Source organism: Ceratotherium simum, chromosome 16 (assembly GCF_057802395.1).
Source record: "Ceratotherium simum simum isolate JZ-2026a chromosome 16, ASM5780239v1, whole genome shotgun sequence".
NCBI classification, from domain to species: Eukaryota; Metazoa; Chordata; class Mammalia; order Perissodactyla; family Rhinocerotidae; genus Ceratotherium; species Ceratotherium simum.
In genome coordinates, this window is record NC_141915.1 from 48,293,777 (window position 1) to 48,308,924 (window position 15,148).

Sequence of the window (15,148 nt, forward strand, 5' to 3'; positions counted from 1 at the left end):
GGGTCAGGAAGTTGTCTGGTAAAACCAGAGTTTGTATATTCTTGCTTTTGAACAAAAAACCCCCCCGACTCATCATTAGGTTCTTCAAAGAATGCATGGCATATTTTTTGACTGAACCATTCTAAAGTGTGAATGCTTGTGATTTTTGTTATTTTTGTGCCATATTTTAGGTGTTCTTGGCACATCTGAATTTTCCTTTTTGCTTTCTTCTGTGGCAGTTCTCCTTGTGGTGAAAATATTCTTGTAAGGCGAGCTTCCTGTCAGTAGGCAATATGTGTAACTAATATAGTTTTAAAAAAATATTTATTTTTATGCAAAACTGATGCATGCTATGGTAAACAAATTTGAGCAGTACTTAAGTGTAGAAAGTAAAAAAGATAAAAAAAAAACCAGCCTCTGTTCCCCTTCATCTTTACTTGTGCTACCCTGAGCTGACCACAGAAAACAGTGTCCTTTGGCTTTTGGGAGACCTCTCTATTGCTGAGGTATACTGGCAGTAGTGAAAGCAGAGGGAGAAGTCAGGGAAGGCTTGGGCACTGAACCAGTTTAGATGTTACGTGGGGTCTATTCTGTTCTTATTTACTGTGACGTTAAGTAATACTGATAATCTTAAACTACCATCAATTTAAAATATAAGGTAACTAATTGAATTGTTAGTAAAACACTCAAGTGGTTAATTCCATTGTCAGGTTGGTAAAGTTTTGATTTGTTGATCTTTTAAGGAAATAAATGTGAATTGAATTCATATAACCTTAGGGCTGGGGGTAATGGTAATAATTACCGTCTGTGGAATTTTATGATCAGCTGCACAGTATATTTACAAGAGACTTTTTATAACTCATTATCTCTCCTTTAATTCTCATAACAACTCCAAGAGAGTTATTGTTATTTCTGTTTTGCAAAGGAGGAAATTTAGGCTAAATGTGAACTAATATAACATCACAAGACTAATAAGTAGTGGTGCTGGCCTTCTGTCTTGGAAAGCCTGTACTCTTTCCATTGTAATGTGCTCTGCTGCTTCTATCTAGTCTAAGTGTCTTATTTTCCAATTGAGGAAATTTAGGCCCTGGAGAAGTCAAGTGACTTACCCAAGGTCACACTGCTCAGTAGTAGCAACATTAAACCAAACTTTTATCTCTGGACTCTTATCTCAGGACTCTTGGTCCTGGCTGGTTATGCTACATTTTATTGAACTGCTATGGACCAAAAGACCATATGCTGGGAATACTGGATACAAATGCTTCAGAACTGATATATCAGCAATGGTGTTTTCTACTACGTATTTAAAAGCTTCCTTCTCTCTCTTTCAGAAATTATAAAGAGCTCTGATGGGCTATTTGGGTGATACCCAGTGCAGTGAACTGCAGGTGAGTAGCCTTATTTAGAAAACAAGAACTTGGTAATGCCTGAGAAAGAGACAAGAGAGACTTAAGCTAGATGAGAGTGTCTGGACAGAAAGAGTGAGGTGGGATGATGTAGGGCAGTAGTGAAACAGTGGTAATCTGAAGACGTGGCTGCTGATTGAATTGGCTACTTCTAGAACAGACTGGATGATGATGAACATACTCTGAAGAGACTGCCTGCTGCTTTGTCAGTTTGAAGAGAAGTGAGGGTAGGTTAACCTTCCACTTCTGTTCCAAATGAGTAGCTGCACAGGGGCTCAACCTATCTGCATATGATTGGAACTTGAGAGGTCCTTCAGTTTTTGTGTCAACATTCTTGAGAAGTAATCACCCTGTGCTCTGATGAGCTTGGTTAAATATTGAATTGTTTGTTTTTCTTGTTGTCTGCTATGTATGTATTGTCATGAATGACTGTATATATCTGCATTTTTGAGGCCCTTAGATACTGAGAGCACATTAGTAGAAACAAAAGATTAAACTTTTCCCCTAATGGTTGTACTCCCTCCATACAATGGTTGTAGTAATCCTTCAAATTATTTATCTTTTGCTAAAATGCCCTGCTAAGAAAGACAATTTAGTCTTGAGTATTTATTATTTCACAGTAATTAATCTAATTAATCTTCTTGGGCCATTATAGAGTCTTGGTCTTTCATTATTAAACTTAGAAAATGGTAGTAGTACAGAAAAACAATTAGAAGACTTTTAATATTGTCCTTGTGGGGCGTTGGTGCTAAAATTATTTTTTGAGGTATTTTCAATACTAGTCTTTTGTTAGAAATCACCAGCTCCAGAAAGTTTTAGCTGTTAATAAAATGACTTGCCTTCCTAGGTAGTGCTGTTCCTTTGGGCTTCTGTGTTGTTGGCATGAAGTTTATATTATTCAACAAATTTTTATTTTTCAACAAATACTTGTTATGTCAGGCATAACCTGGGGCTTCAACAGTGAACAAAACAGACAAAATCCCAGCTCTGTGGAGCTCATGTTCTAGATGTAGAGGATAATAGTAAGCTAATACTTTTATAGTGATTAGTGTGGGCCAGGCACTAAGTGCTTTCACATTTTGACTTATTTAATTCTTGCAACACTCTTGTGAGGTAGGTAGTATTATTATCCCCATTTTGTGGATTTGGAGAGCAAGGCAAATTTTTATGCAGATTGTGTCAGGTCAAAATACCAGGATTCAAATTCAGGCAGATCTGACTTCAAGCCTATACTCCTAACCCCTATGCCATAGAATATCGTGAACTCATTCCTGGCATACTGGTGTTTGATACAAATAAAAAAGTTAGGCCCAGGTTGAAATTATTTCCAAACAAATAAGTGTTCTCATAAAAACACCAAACAAAAGCAAGTGAAAAAAATGGCAATAGTTCTCTGTAGATGGGGGCATGTTAGTATTTTTTCATAGAAAAATACTTTTCCTCTTAAGTTTTTATAGGCTTCGCCAACTTTCTTGGTTTCTTTAGATACAAATGTCCACCTCAGTGGAAGGAAGTTATCTTTCTGCTGGCACTTGGTCAGGACCTCTTCTTGAATGAATCCTCTTCTTGCTTATAATTCTCTTTTTCCTTTTTCCCTACTCTCCTTTCTTTCCTTATCAGAGAATTTCCTTCTCTGATCTCTCTTACTCTCTGTTTTTCCTTTTTCTCACAGCTTTGCTATCCCTCTGCAGTCTTGTCAGCTGCCCATGCCCTGTGGGATTCCCTTCCTTCTGCCTTTGCCTTCTCTTCCCTAGCCTGCCTTTGCTGGCCGCTCTGGACCTTACCCTGTGCTTTGGCTTTTCTTTTTTTTTTTTTTGGTCAGGAAGATCAGCCCTGAGCTAACATCCATGCTAATCCTCCTCTTTTTGCTGAGGAAGACCGGCTCTGAGCTAACATCTATTGCCTCCTCCTCCCTTTTTTCCCCCAAAGCCCCAGTAGATAGTTGTATGTCGTAGTTGCACATCCTTCTAGTTGCTGTATGTGGGACGCGGCCTCAGCATGGCTGGAGAAGCAGTGCGTCAGTGTGCACCCAGGATCTGAACCCGGGCCGCCAGTAGCGGAGTGCGTGCACTTAACCGCTAAGCCATGGGGCCGGCCCTGGCGTTTCTAAGTTTATTTAGTGGGACTCATTTCAGGACCAGTTTCCCACCTCTGGCTCTGGCTCTGCTCTGCCAGCTCTCAGTCCTCCTTCGTGGGCAGGGCATATTGGGAAATGGGCAATGAGCATTCCTTAAGTTTGCATGTGATTAGGACATGGGCCTTACTGCTTATAATAAGGGTATTGTGGCTTGTGCACTTGTTATTTTTTTTAAATTTTGGTAAAATATACACAAAATTTTTCATTTTATGGAAATGTAAATTTGAAATTTACAATTCAGTGTCATTAAGTACATTCATGTTGTGACACTATTACCACCATCCACCTCCAGAACTTTTTCATCTTCCCAGACTGATACTCTGTACCTATTTAATGCCAGCTCTCCATTCCTCACTCCCCAAGCCCCCAGCAATCACCATTCTACTTGCTGTCTTTATGAATTTGACTACTCTAGGTACCTCAGTATAAGTGCAGTCATACAGTATTTGTCCTTTGGGTATGGCTTATTTCATTTAACATAATGTCTTCAAGGTTTATCTATGTTGTAACATGTGTCAGGATTTCCTTCCTTTTTAAGGCTAAATAATATGCCATTGTATGTAAATACTACATTTTTTTAATCCATTCATCTGTTGATAGACACTTGGGTTGCTTCCATCTTTTGGCTATTGTGAATAATGCTGCTATGAACGTAGGTGTACCAATATCTCTTCGGGTCCCTGCTTTCACTTTTTTTGGGAAATACCCAGAAGTGGATTTGCTGGATCATATGGTAATTCTATGTTTAATTGTTTGAGGAATCACCATGCTGTTTTCCACAGCAGTGGCACCATTTTATGTCCCACCAGCAATGCCCAAGGGTTCCACTTTCTCCACATCCTCGCCAACACTTGTTATTTTCTGTTTTTTTTGATAGTAGCCATCCTAATGGGTGTGAAGTGATAACATATATCTGTTTTAAAGGTGTTTTATGTAGAATAATAGAATTTCAGGACTAGAAGTGATATTAAAGATTTCTAATTAATTAGCAGTAGACAGCAAAGAGTAGGTTCTCCTAGGCCTTAGCATTTTCACTTTCTCAACTGGAGAAAGGCATCTTGGGCAGATGTGTGTATACTGTATCTTAGGCTCAAGGTGAACTATATCTGTGCTAGGGAACATGAAATGCAGCTTTCTGAGAGATCTGCTCTTCTATTCTGCCAGTGACCCTATTTCCGATAGTTCTTTATAATCTCCAACTGTGTCTCCTGGGTTATTTAATCTTCTGTCCAGCTTCTTTAAGGGATAAGACAATTGTATTCAAATACAGGTGTACCTGGGAGTTCCACAATAAAATTCTGCAATAAAGTGAATATCACAATAAAGCAAGTCACATGAATCTTTTTGTTTCCCAGTGCATATAAAAGTTATGTTTGGGGCTGGCCCGGCGGCGTAGTGGTTATGTTTACACGCTCCACTTTGCCAGCGTGGGGTTCACAGGTTTGGATCCCAGGTGTGGACCTTTGCACCGCTCATCAAGCCATGCTGTGGCGGCGTCCCATTACAAAACAGAGGAAGATTGGCACAGATATTAGCTCAGGGCCAATCTTCCTCAGCAAAAAAGAGGAGGATTGGCAATGGATGTTAGCTCAGGGCTAATCTTCCTCACACACACAAAAAAAAAGCTAAGAAAAAAATTTTTTTTTAAAGTTATGTTTATGCTATACTGTAGTCTATTAAGTGTGCAATAGCATTATGTCTAAAAAATCAATATACATACCTTAATTAAAGCTAAAAAATGCTAACCATCATCTGAGCCTTCAGTGAGTCGTAACCTTTTTGCTGGTGGAGGGTCTTATCTCCATGTTGGCTGCTGACTGATGAGTGTGGTGGTTGCTGAGGGTTGGGGTGGCTGTGGCAATTTCTTAGAATAAGACAACAGTGAAGTTTGCTGCATCGATTGACTCTTCCTTTCACGGGCAATTTCTTTGTAGCATGCGGTACTGTTTGATAGCATTTAACCCACAGCAGAACTTTCAAAATTGGAATCGGTCTTCTCAAATCCTGCTGCTGGTTTATCAATTATCAACTAAGTTTATGTAATACTCTAAATCCTTTTTTGTCATTTCAGCAGTCTTCAGAGCATCTTCACCAAGAGTAGATTCCATCTCAAGAAACCACTTTCTTTGTTCGTCCATAAGAGGCATCTCCACATCTGTTCAAATTTTATCATGAGATTGCAGCAATTCAGTCACATCTTCATGCTCCACTTCTAATTCTAGTTCTCTTGCTGTTTCCACCACATCTGTGGTTACTTCCTCCACTGAAGTGTCTTGAACCCTTCAAAGTCATTCATGAGGGTTGAAATCAACTTCTTGCAGACTCGTTTATGTTTTGACCTCATCCTATGAATCACGAATCTTCTTAATGGCATCTAGAATGGTGAATTCTTTCCAGAAGGTTTTCAATTTACTTTGCTCGGATCCATCATAGGAACCACTATCTATGGCAGCTATAGCCTTACAAAATGTATTTCTTCAGTAATAAGACTTGAAAGTAGAAATGACTCCTTGATCTGTGGGCTGCAGAATGAATGCTGTATTAGCAGGCATGAAAAAAACATTAATATTGTTGTACATCTCCATCACAGCTCTTGGGTGACCAGGTGCATTGTCAGTGAGTAGTAACATTTTGAAAGGAGTCTTTTTTTCTGAGCAGTGGGTCTCAACAGTGGGCTTAGAATAGTCAGTAAACCATGTTGTAAACAGATGTGCTGTCATCCAGGCTTTGTTGTTCCATTTATAGAGCGCAGGCAGAGTAGATTTAGCATAATTATTAAGGGCCCTAGGATTTTTAGAATAGTAAATGAGCAGTGACTTCAGGTGAAAGTCACCAGCTGCATTAGTCCCTAACAAGAGTCTGTCTGTCTCTTGAAGCTTGGAAGCCAGGCATTGACTTCTCTTTTCTAGCTATTAAAGTCCTAGATGGCATTTTCTTCCAATATAAGGCTGTTTCATATACATTGAATATCTGTCGTTTAGTGTAGCCATCTTCATTAATCATCTTAGCTAGATCTTCTGGATACCTTGCTGCAGCTTCTACATCAGCACTTGCTGCTTCATCTTGCACTTTTATGTTATGGAGACGGCTTCTTTCCTTAAACCTTATGAACCAACCTCTGCTAGCTTCAAACTTGTCTTCTGCAGCTTCCTCACCTCTCTCAGCCTTCATAGAATTGAAGAAGAGTTAGGGCCTTGCTCTGGATTAGACTTTGGCCTGAGGGAATGTTGTTGCTGGTTTGCTTTCTATCCAGACCACTAAAACTTTATCCTTATCAGCAATAAGGCTGTCTCGCTTTCTTATTATTCGTGGGTTCACTAGAGTAGCACTTTTAATTTCCTGCAAGAACTTTTCCTTTGCATTCACAACTTGGCTAATTGGCACAAGAGGCCTAGCTTTTGGCCTGTCAGCTTTCCACCTCCCTTTCTCACTGAGCTTACTCATTTCTAGCTTTTGATTTAGAGTGAGAGACTTGTGACTGTTCCATTCACTTGAACACTTAGAGGCCATTGTAGAGTTATTAATTGGCCTAATTTCAATATTGTTGTGTCTCAGGGAATAGGGAGGTCCGAGGAGAGGGAGAGAGATGGAGGAATGGCTGGTCGGTGGAGCAGTCAGAACGTACATTTATTAAGTTCACCATCTGGTATGGGTGAGGTTTGTAGCACCCCAAAAGAATTATAATAGTGACATCAAAGATCACTGATCACAGATCACCATAAGAAGTATAATATAATGAAAAAGTTTGAAATATTGTGAGAATTACCAAAATGTGGCAGAGACATGAAGTGAGCAAATGCTGATGGAAAAATGGTGCCAATAGACTTACTCGATGCAGGGTGGCCACAAACCTTCAATTTGTAAAAAAGGCAATATCTGTGAAGCACAATAAAATGAGATATGCCTGTAAACATATATGTTTAAAAAACTAGATAAGTTAGAAATTAGCTCAAGATCGGTATAAACTACTCAGCTGATTAAAAAGACTATATTCATGGGCCGGCCCCGTGGCTTAGCGGTTAAGTGCGTGCGCTCTGATGCTGGCGGCCCGGGTTCGGATCCCGGGCGTGCACAGACCCAGCGCTTCTCCCGCCATGCTGAGGCCAAGTCCCACATACAGCAACTAGAAGGATGTGCAACTATGACATACAACTATCTACTGGGGCTTTGGGGGAAAAAAATAAATAAATAAAAATTAAAAAAAAAAAAAAAAAGAAATAAACTAAGCTTTAAAAAAAATAAAAAAATAAAAAATAAAAAAAAAATAAAAAGACTATATTCAATATCAATTTGAAGGAAACCTAAATATTACTCCTGAATATTCACTATAATTTCTTATATGAAATAAGTCACTCCTTTCCTATCATTTTTTTTAATTTGGAAAGAATAAATTAAGCAGTGCATAAAATTAGAATATATTTTATATTTAAGGGAAAATTATAACTTCTGGATTAGTTGGGTTTTGAATTACTTTTTTTTTTTGGTGAGGAAGATTAGCTCTGAGCTAACATCTGTTGCCAATCCTCCTCTTTTTGCTGAGGAAGACTGGCCCTGGGCTAACATCCATGCCCATCTTCCTCTACTTTATATGTAGGATGCCTGCCACAGCATGGCTTGATAAGCAGTGCATAGGTCCGTGCCTGAGATCCTAACCTGCAAATCCGGACCACTGAAGTAGAGCATGCAAACTTAACCACTATGCCACCAGGTCGGCCCCTGAATTACTTTTTTAAGTTAAAATAAACTGTTAGTTTAATTTATACAGTGGTCCCCCCCTTATCCATAGAAGATATGTTCCAAGACTCCTAGTGGATGCCGGAAACCACAGATAGTACCGAACCCTATATATACTATGTTTTTTCCTATACCTACATACCTATGATAAAGTCTAATTTATAGATTAGGCACAGTAAAAGATTAAAAACAATAGCTAATAAAGTTGGCTTTGAAGACATTATTAAGTAAAATAAGGGTTATTTGAACACAAGGTCTGTGATACTGCAATAGTCCATCTGGTAACCTAGACGGCTACTGACTAACAGGCAGGTAGCATATACAGCATGGATTGGCTGGACAAAGGGATGATTCATGTCCTGCGTGGGAAGGCGCAGGAAGGGGCGAGATTTCATCCTGCTACTCAGAATGGCACTCAATTTAAAATGTATGAATTGTTTATTTCTGGAATTTTCCATTTAATATTTTCAAACCATGGTTGACAGTGGACAACTGAAACCACGGAAAGTGAAACTGCGGGTAAAGGGGATTACTGTATTATGAAAATCTTCAGATCTGTAGCAAAGTTGAAAGAAGAGTATGATCAACACCCACTTGTTAGCATTTTGCCATAATTTGCCTTCTCTCTCTTTCTTTGTCTAAATAGATAGTTTTTTTCCTGAGCCAAGTGAAAGTAAGTGGCAGACATCTTGGATGGCACTTCATCCATACTTCAACATGTATCTCCTAAGAATGAGAACATTTTTCTTCATAAGCATAATATCATCACACCTAAGAAAATAATTAAATAATACCGATAGTTATATTATCAAATATCAAGTCCATATATAAATTCCCTGTTTATTCCCAAAACATATTTTATTTCTTTAGGTTATTATGTTTCTTTAGTTTCTTTTAATCTAGAATAGTTACCCCTTCCCCTCTTTGTTTTTCATGACATTGAAGCATATTGCTTGTTGAAAAATTAGAAAATGCAGATGAATTAAAAAAAATCTGTAATCTACCTATCAGGGATACCCACTGTTAATTTTTTAGTGGACTTTTAGTTTTGGAATAATTTTAGATTTACGGAAAGTTGTAAATGTTGGTCAGAATTCCCATATACTCATCACCCAGTTTCCCCCATTGTTAACATCTTACATTTCTATGGCACCTTTGTCAAATTTAAGAAACCATCATTGGAACATTAGTATTAATTGATTTCCAGATTTTATTTGGATTTCCCCAGTTTTTCCACTGAAGCCCTTTTTCTGTTCAAAGATCTATTCAGGATCCACATTGAATGTAGTTGTCGTGTACTCTGGGCTATGACAGTTTTTTACAATTTCCTTGTTTTTATGACAATTTTGAAGAGTCCTGGTCCCTCAATTTGGGTTTGTCTGACGTTTTTCCCCATCATTAGACTGGAGTTGTGGGTTTTGGGGAAGGAGATATTCACTTCTAATATTTTGTTTCATGTCTCTCTTGGCTTTTTATGTAAAATATTCTATGCATATAAATGTATATTGTGTAAAAATGAGATTATAGACTATATTATTTTACAATCTGCTTGTTTTTACTTACAAAATAAGATTACATTATAAATATTATTTTGTAACCTGCTTTCTTTACTTTACATCTTTCCAGTAACCCCTTTTCTCAACACTCTTTCTGTAGGAAATTCTGTTCTGAGTTTTTTTTAAATTTAGTTATTTTGTTGAGGTCATATTGGCTTATAACATTGTGTAGATTTCAGGTGTACATTATTACATATCAATTTCTGTATAGACTGCATCATGCTCACCACCAATAGTCTGGTTTTTATCCGTCACCATACGTATGTGCCCCTTTACCCCTTTTGCCCTCCCCCCACCCCCGTCCCCTCTGGTAATCACTAATCTATTCTTATCCACGTGTGTGTTTATCTTCCACATATGAGTGAAATAATGAGGTGTTTGTCGTTTTCTGTCTGGCTTATTTTGCTTAGCATAATATCCTCAGGGTCCATCCATGTTGTCAAAAAGGGCATGATTTTGTCTTTTATGGCTGGGTAGTTTTCCATTGTATATATAGACCACATCTTCTTTATCCATTCATCAGTTGATGGGCACTTGGGTTGCTTCCATGTCTTGGCTATTGTGAATAATCCTGCACTGAACATAGGGGTGCATAAATCTCTTTGAATTGTTGATTTCATACTCTTTGGATAAATACCCAGTAGTGGGATAGCTGGATCACATGGTATTTCTATTTTTAATTTTTTAAGGAATCTCCATACTGTTTTCCAAAGTGGCTGCACTAGTTTGCATCCCCACCAGCAATGTATGAGGGTTCCTTTTTCTCCACATCCTCTCCAACACTTGTTATTTCTTGTTTGTTAATTATAGCCATTCTGATGAGTGAGAGGTGATATCTCATTGTGGTTTTGATTTGCATTTCCCTAATAATTAGTGATGTTGAACATCTTTTCATGTGCCTGTTGGCCATCTGTATATCTTCCTTGCAAAAATGTTTGTTCATATCCTCTGCCCATTTTAAAAAAAAATTTTTTTATTTTATTTTATTTTTTGTGAGGAAGAATGGCTCTGAGCTAACATCTGTGCCCATCTTCCTCTATTTTGTGTGTGGGATGCCTGCCACAGCGTGGCTTGATGAGTGGTGCGTCCGTCTGCACCCGGGATCCGAACCTGCGAACCCCAGGCCACCGAAGCGGAGTGTGCGAACTTAACCACTGTGCCACCAGGCTGGCCCCCCTTTGCCCAGTTTTTTGATTGGGTTGTTTGTTTTTTTATTGTTGAGTTGTTTGAGTTCTTTATATAGTTTGGAGATTAACCTCTTGTCAGATATATGATTTGCAAATAGTTTCTCCCGGTTGGTGTGTTGTCTTTTCGTTTTGTTCGTGGTTTCCCTTGCCTGGCAGAAGCTTTTTAGTTTGATGTAGTCCCATTTGTTTATTTTTTCTTTTGTTTCCCTTGCCTGAGTAGACCTGGTATTCGAAAAAATAATGCTAAGACCAATGTCAGAGAGTGTACTGCCTATATTTTCTTTTAGGAGTTTTATGGTTTCAGGTCTCACATTCAAGTCTTTAATCTGTTTTGAGTGAATTTTTGCATATGGTGTAAGATAATGGTCTACTTTCATTCTTTTGCATGTGGCTGTCCAGTTTTCCCAACACCATTTATTGAAGAGACTTTCCTTTCTCCATTGTATGTTCTTGGCTCCTTTGTCAAAAGATTAGCTGTCCACAGATGTGTGGTTTTATTTCTGGGCTTTCGGTTCTGTTCCATTGATCTGTGTGTGTCTGTTTTTCTGCCAGTACCATACAGGTTTTTTTTTTTTTTTTTGTGAGGAAGATTGGCCCTGAGCTAACATCTGTTGCTAATCCTCCTCTTTTTGCTTGAGGAGGATTGTCCCTGATCTGACATCTATGCCTCTATTTTTAATCAGGACGCCGCCACAGCATGGCTTGATGAGTGGTGTGTATGTCTGCCCCTGGGATCCGAACGCATGAACCCCGGGCCACTGAAGTGGAGCATGTGAACTTAGCCACTAGGCTACTGGGCCGGCCCCAATACCGTGCTGTTTTGATTACTATAGCTTTGTAGTATATTTTGAAGTCAGGGATTGTGATACCTTCAGCTTTATTCTTTTTTCTCAGGATTGCTTTAGCTATTCAGGGTCTTTTGTTGTTGCATGTTCTGACTTTTAAACATCTGATTTGAAAATGTAGTTTTAGAGCATAGACTGTTGGTAAATTGAAGACAGCCTTTAAGAGGGATAACGATGGTGGTAGTGGGGGTAATACCCTTTTGTTTTAACTATGCAGTTGGTTCTTCTAGATTGATTTATGTTTTATTTAAAAAGCTCAACTGTTCTGGATTATGATGTGTTTACAAGTCTACACAGATAATCTGGAAGGAAAAATGAAGAAATCCAAGGAATAGAATATGTTTTATAATAAAATTTTCTTGGCAAGCAGCAACCCTTTCTAGAAGTCATTCTTTTAATATAATTTGCTTGCTTTGTAAATATGGGTTTTTTGTTTTTTCATATCTTTATTGATTAGTAAGCATGTTAAATGATTTGGGAGGAGGCTCAAACTCTTCAAGAAATAATTTAGAATTTTTGAAACTAAGAAGGGTATCTCCAGAATTGCTGAAAATGCTAAAAAATGGGTCAGGAGAAATCAAAGTGGTAAATGGAAAAAAAAAATTCTCAATTTTAGCTGTTGATATAACTTTTTTTAAATTTAGTTTTTCTTGTTTTTATCATTTTAGTAACTAAAACAGATAGTAGAAAGCCCATCAGGACTTTTTTTTTTTAATGTATTTAAAACATTTTACTTTGCCGTGTTGAATTCCATTCATTCTGGAGTTTAGGAGAATTTACCTCTTTAGAAAGAGATTATTCAAAGCAGAATATGATTGATGATCTTAGTTTCTAGTTTTCTTCTCAATAGGCTTAGTCTCTCTTCTAATGCTTCTTGCATACTCAGTGATTTTATAAGAGTTTAGAGAAAAATGCAAGTCTGACTGAATATTAAGCATAGTACAATAAATAAAACTTTTTTATTTTACAGAATATTTTGTCTCTACATCCTGTACAACCATCACAGATTCCAGTTTTGGATAAAAGCAGATAAATTTGAAGAATAAACATTCCTCTTTATGATTTAGCATTCTAATGAGAACTGAATTTGGTACAGGACAGTTTTTGGAATGCTTTGCATTTAGGTTATTTTAGGTCATCTCTTTGGGAAATTCAATTAAAATATTTATTGAATGGTTTTAGTGAATTGAAAGGTTGTCATGGGGATATAAATGATATAAAATATGACTTATTTATAAGATAGTTGTGTTGGGCAGATAAGGCATCTTACATGATATGTTTAATCCAAGATAATAAATGATTAAGAGGCCAAATCATCCTACAGGAAGTAACGCTGGTTTGGGAGGAGAGTGACTTAGGGAAGTAGGCCTTGAAGTGTTCCTTTAAAGCTAGGTAGGATTTAGGTCCAGAGAGAGGAGGGAAAGGACATTCGGGCTGAGGGAAGGGCATTGTCAGAGACTCAGAGGCCTGACTGTCCTTAGGGCCTGTATGGGAGGTGGTGGGAAAGTTAGGTTGTAGCTAGACTGTAGGTAGCCTGGATATCTAGTAATGAGCTTGGACATTATTTTATAGGCATTTCAGAACCACCGTGCCATCTCCAGAATAATGGTTCTTAACTTTTTTCCTCCCTGAGGAAGCATGACACACTTTTACTAGCTGCAGGGTCTCACCACAGCCCTGCTACCCAGTGAGGGGAAGGGGGCGTGTTCTGATATGCTTTACTCTGCTGGGGTATGTCGTGTGGGTTATTTCAGTAATGTGTCAATCTGGCTTTTCTTTCTTTTGTCACAATACATTTACTTTCTAGTATAGTCTTGTTTTCAGGATAATAATTGAGTTTCCAGAGGGAAAATAATAATGTATGAGGCAGATTAAAGGTAAATTACTGACTTTTTAAGAAATGTGAATCTCTAGTTTTTTTCTAGCAGTTCTTCTTTTGTTTAAATTTTTGTTTTGTTAGTTATGTAGAGAAACTTATTTATTTATTTATTTATTTATTTATTTATTTTTGTGAGGAAGATCAGCCCTGAGCTAACATCCATGCCAGTCCTCCTCTTTTTGCTGAGGAAGACCGGCTCTGAGCTAACATCTATTGCCAATCCTCCTCCTTTTTTTTCCCCAAAGCCCCAGTAGATAGTTGTGTGTCATAGTTGCACATCCTTCTAGTTGCTGTACGTGGGACGCGGCCTCAGCATGGCCGGAGAAGCAGTGCGTCGGTGCGCGCCCAGGATCCGAACCCCGGGCCGCCAGTAGCGGAGTGCACGCACTTAACCACTAAGCCACGGGGCCAGCCCGAAACTTATGTATTTATTATGTTTGTGTTTTAAGTTTTCCTATGGTTTTATGGTTTATATAGTTTAATAATTAAAGATAATTTGAGATCTAATCAAGAACCGATTATGGATGTTAGTAATTTCTGTCAAAGTAGATGGTGGTAATGTTTAGCCCAACTTATCAGTCTTCTAAAACCTTTACAAATGCAGTCTGATTCATTCCATCTGAGTTAATTATGAGGTAGATAGTTTTTTTTTTTCCTAATGGAGACAAATGTATAACAGAGATACAGATATCATCTTCAATTTAGAGTGAAGAAATTTTAGTTACTACTGTTGGCTTCTGCTATTTGATCACAGTTTACTTTTGTTCTTTGAAGTCTGTCTCTAATCAAATAAGATTTAGGTCTTTTGAAATAAAAGAAGACCATGACTACATTAACAAGAAAGGTTAATTTAAGGAAGATAACTGATGTTTTAAAAATGAGTACATTTCATGACTTGATTTCATGGTGGCCTGGTGGTTATTGTCATACTGTTACAGAACGAAGTCCACAGTGGGAACAGAATGATGCTTATAAATCACCTCCCTTCTTAGCATCTGTTACTGAAAATGTCTTAGTCCAGGCCAGTATGCCTACCACCTCTGTGGTACACTGTTGATTTCATTTTTCTTCCAATATTTACCTTTGGTCCTGGACCAGTTATTTAGCTACTATGGAATTCTTCAAAAGTATCCCACATTTTGTGCGAAGTAAACTCAATGATTGTCCTATTTGGAGACATTCTTTCTGAGGCTCCATTCTTGCCTCTAAAACCTACGTGCGCAGAAAGGGAATTGTGTAGGTTTTTCATTTATTAACAACAAACTTATCCTTCTGTATCTATTTCTTTTTGGTTTTTAAAAACGATGTGCATTGTGACATTGAGATGCATATTTTAACAATACTTTAAAAATTTTATTCTTAAAATTATCATACAGTAAAACTGACTTTTTTTTTTTGGTATACAGTTCTATTAATTGAACACAT

General features: G+C 37.8%; 1 protein-coding gene across 9 annotated transcripts in view; it reads left to right on the forward strand.

Annotated features, from left to right (window-relative positions):
• HELZ (helicase with zinc finger) overlaps positions 1–15,148 on the forward strand; it is a 154,767-nt gene that overhangs the window by 4,315 nt on the left and 135,304 nt on the right. For 8 of the 9 annotated variants that reach the window (XM_087441458.1, XM_087441459.1, XM_087441457.1 and 5 more), the window contains exon 3: positions 1,311–1,367. The gene's annotated coding sequence lies outside the window, so the exon portion shown is untranslated. Of the gene's footprint in view, positions 1–1,310; positions 1,368–1,540; positions 1,613–15,148 lie in introns of all 9 variants that reach the window. The other variant, XM_087441462.1, reaches the window with a different exon arrangement.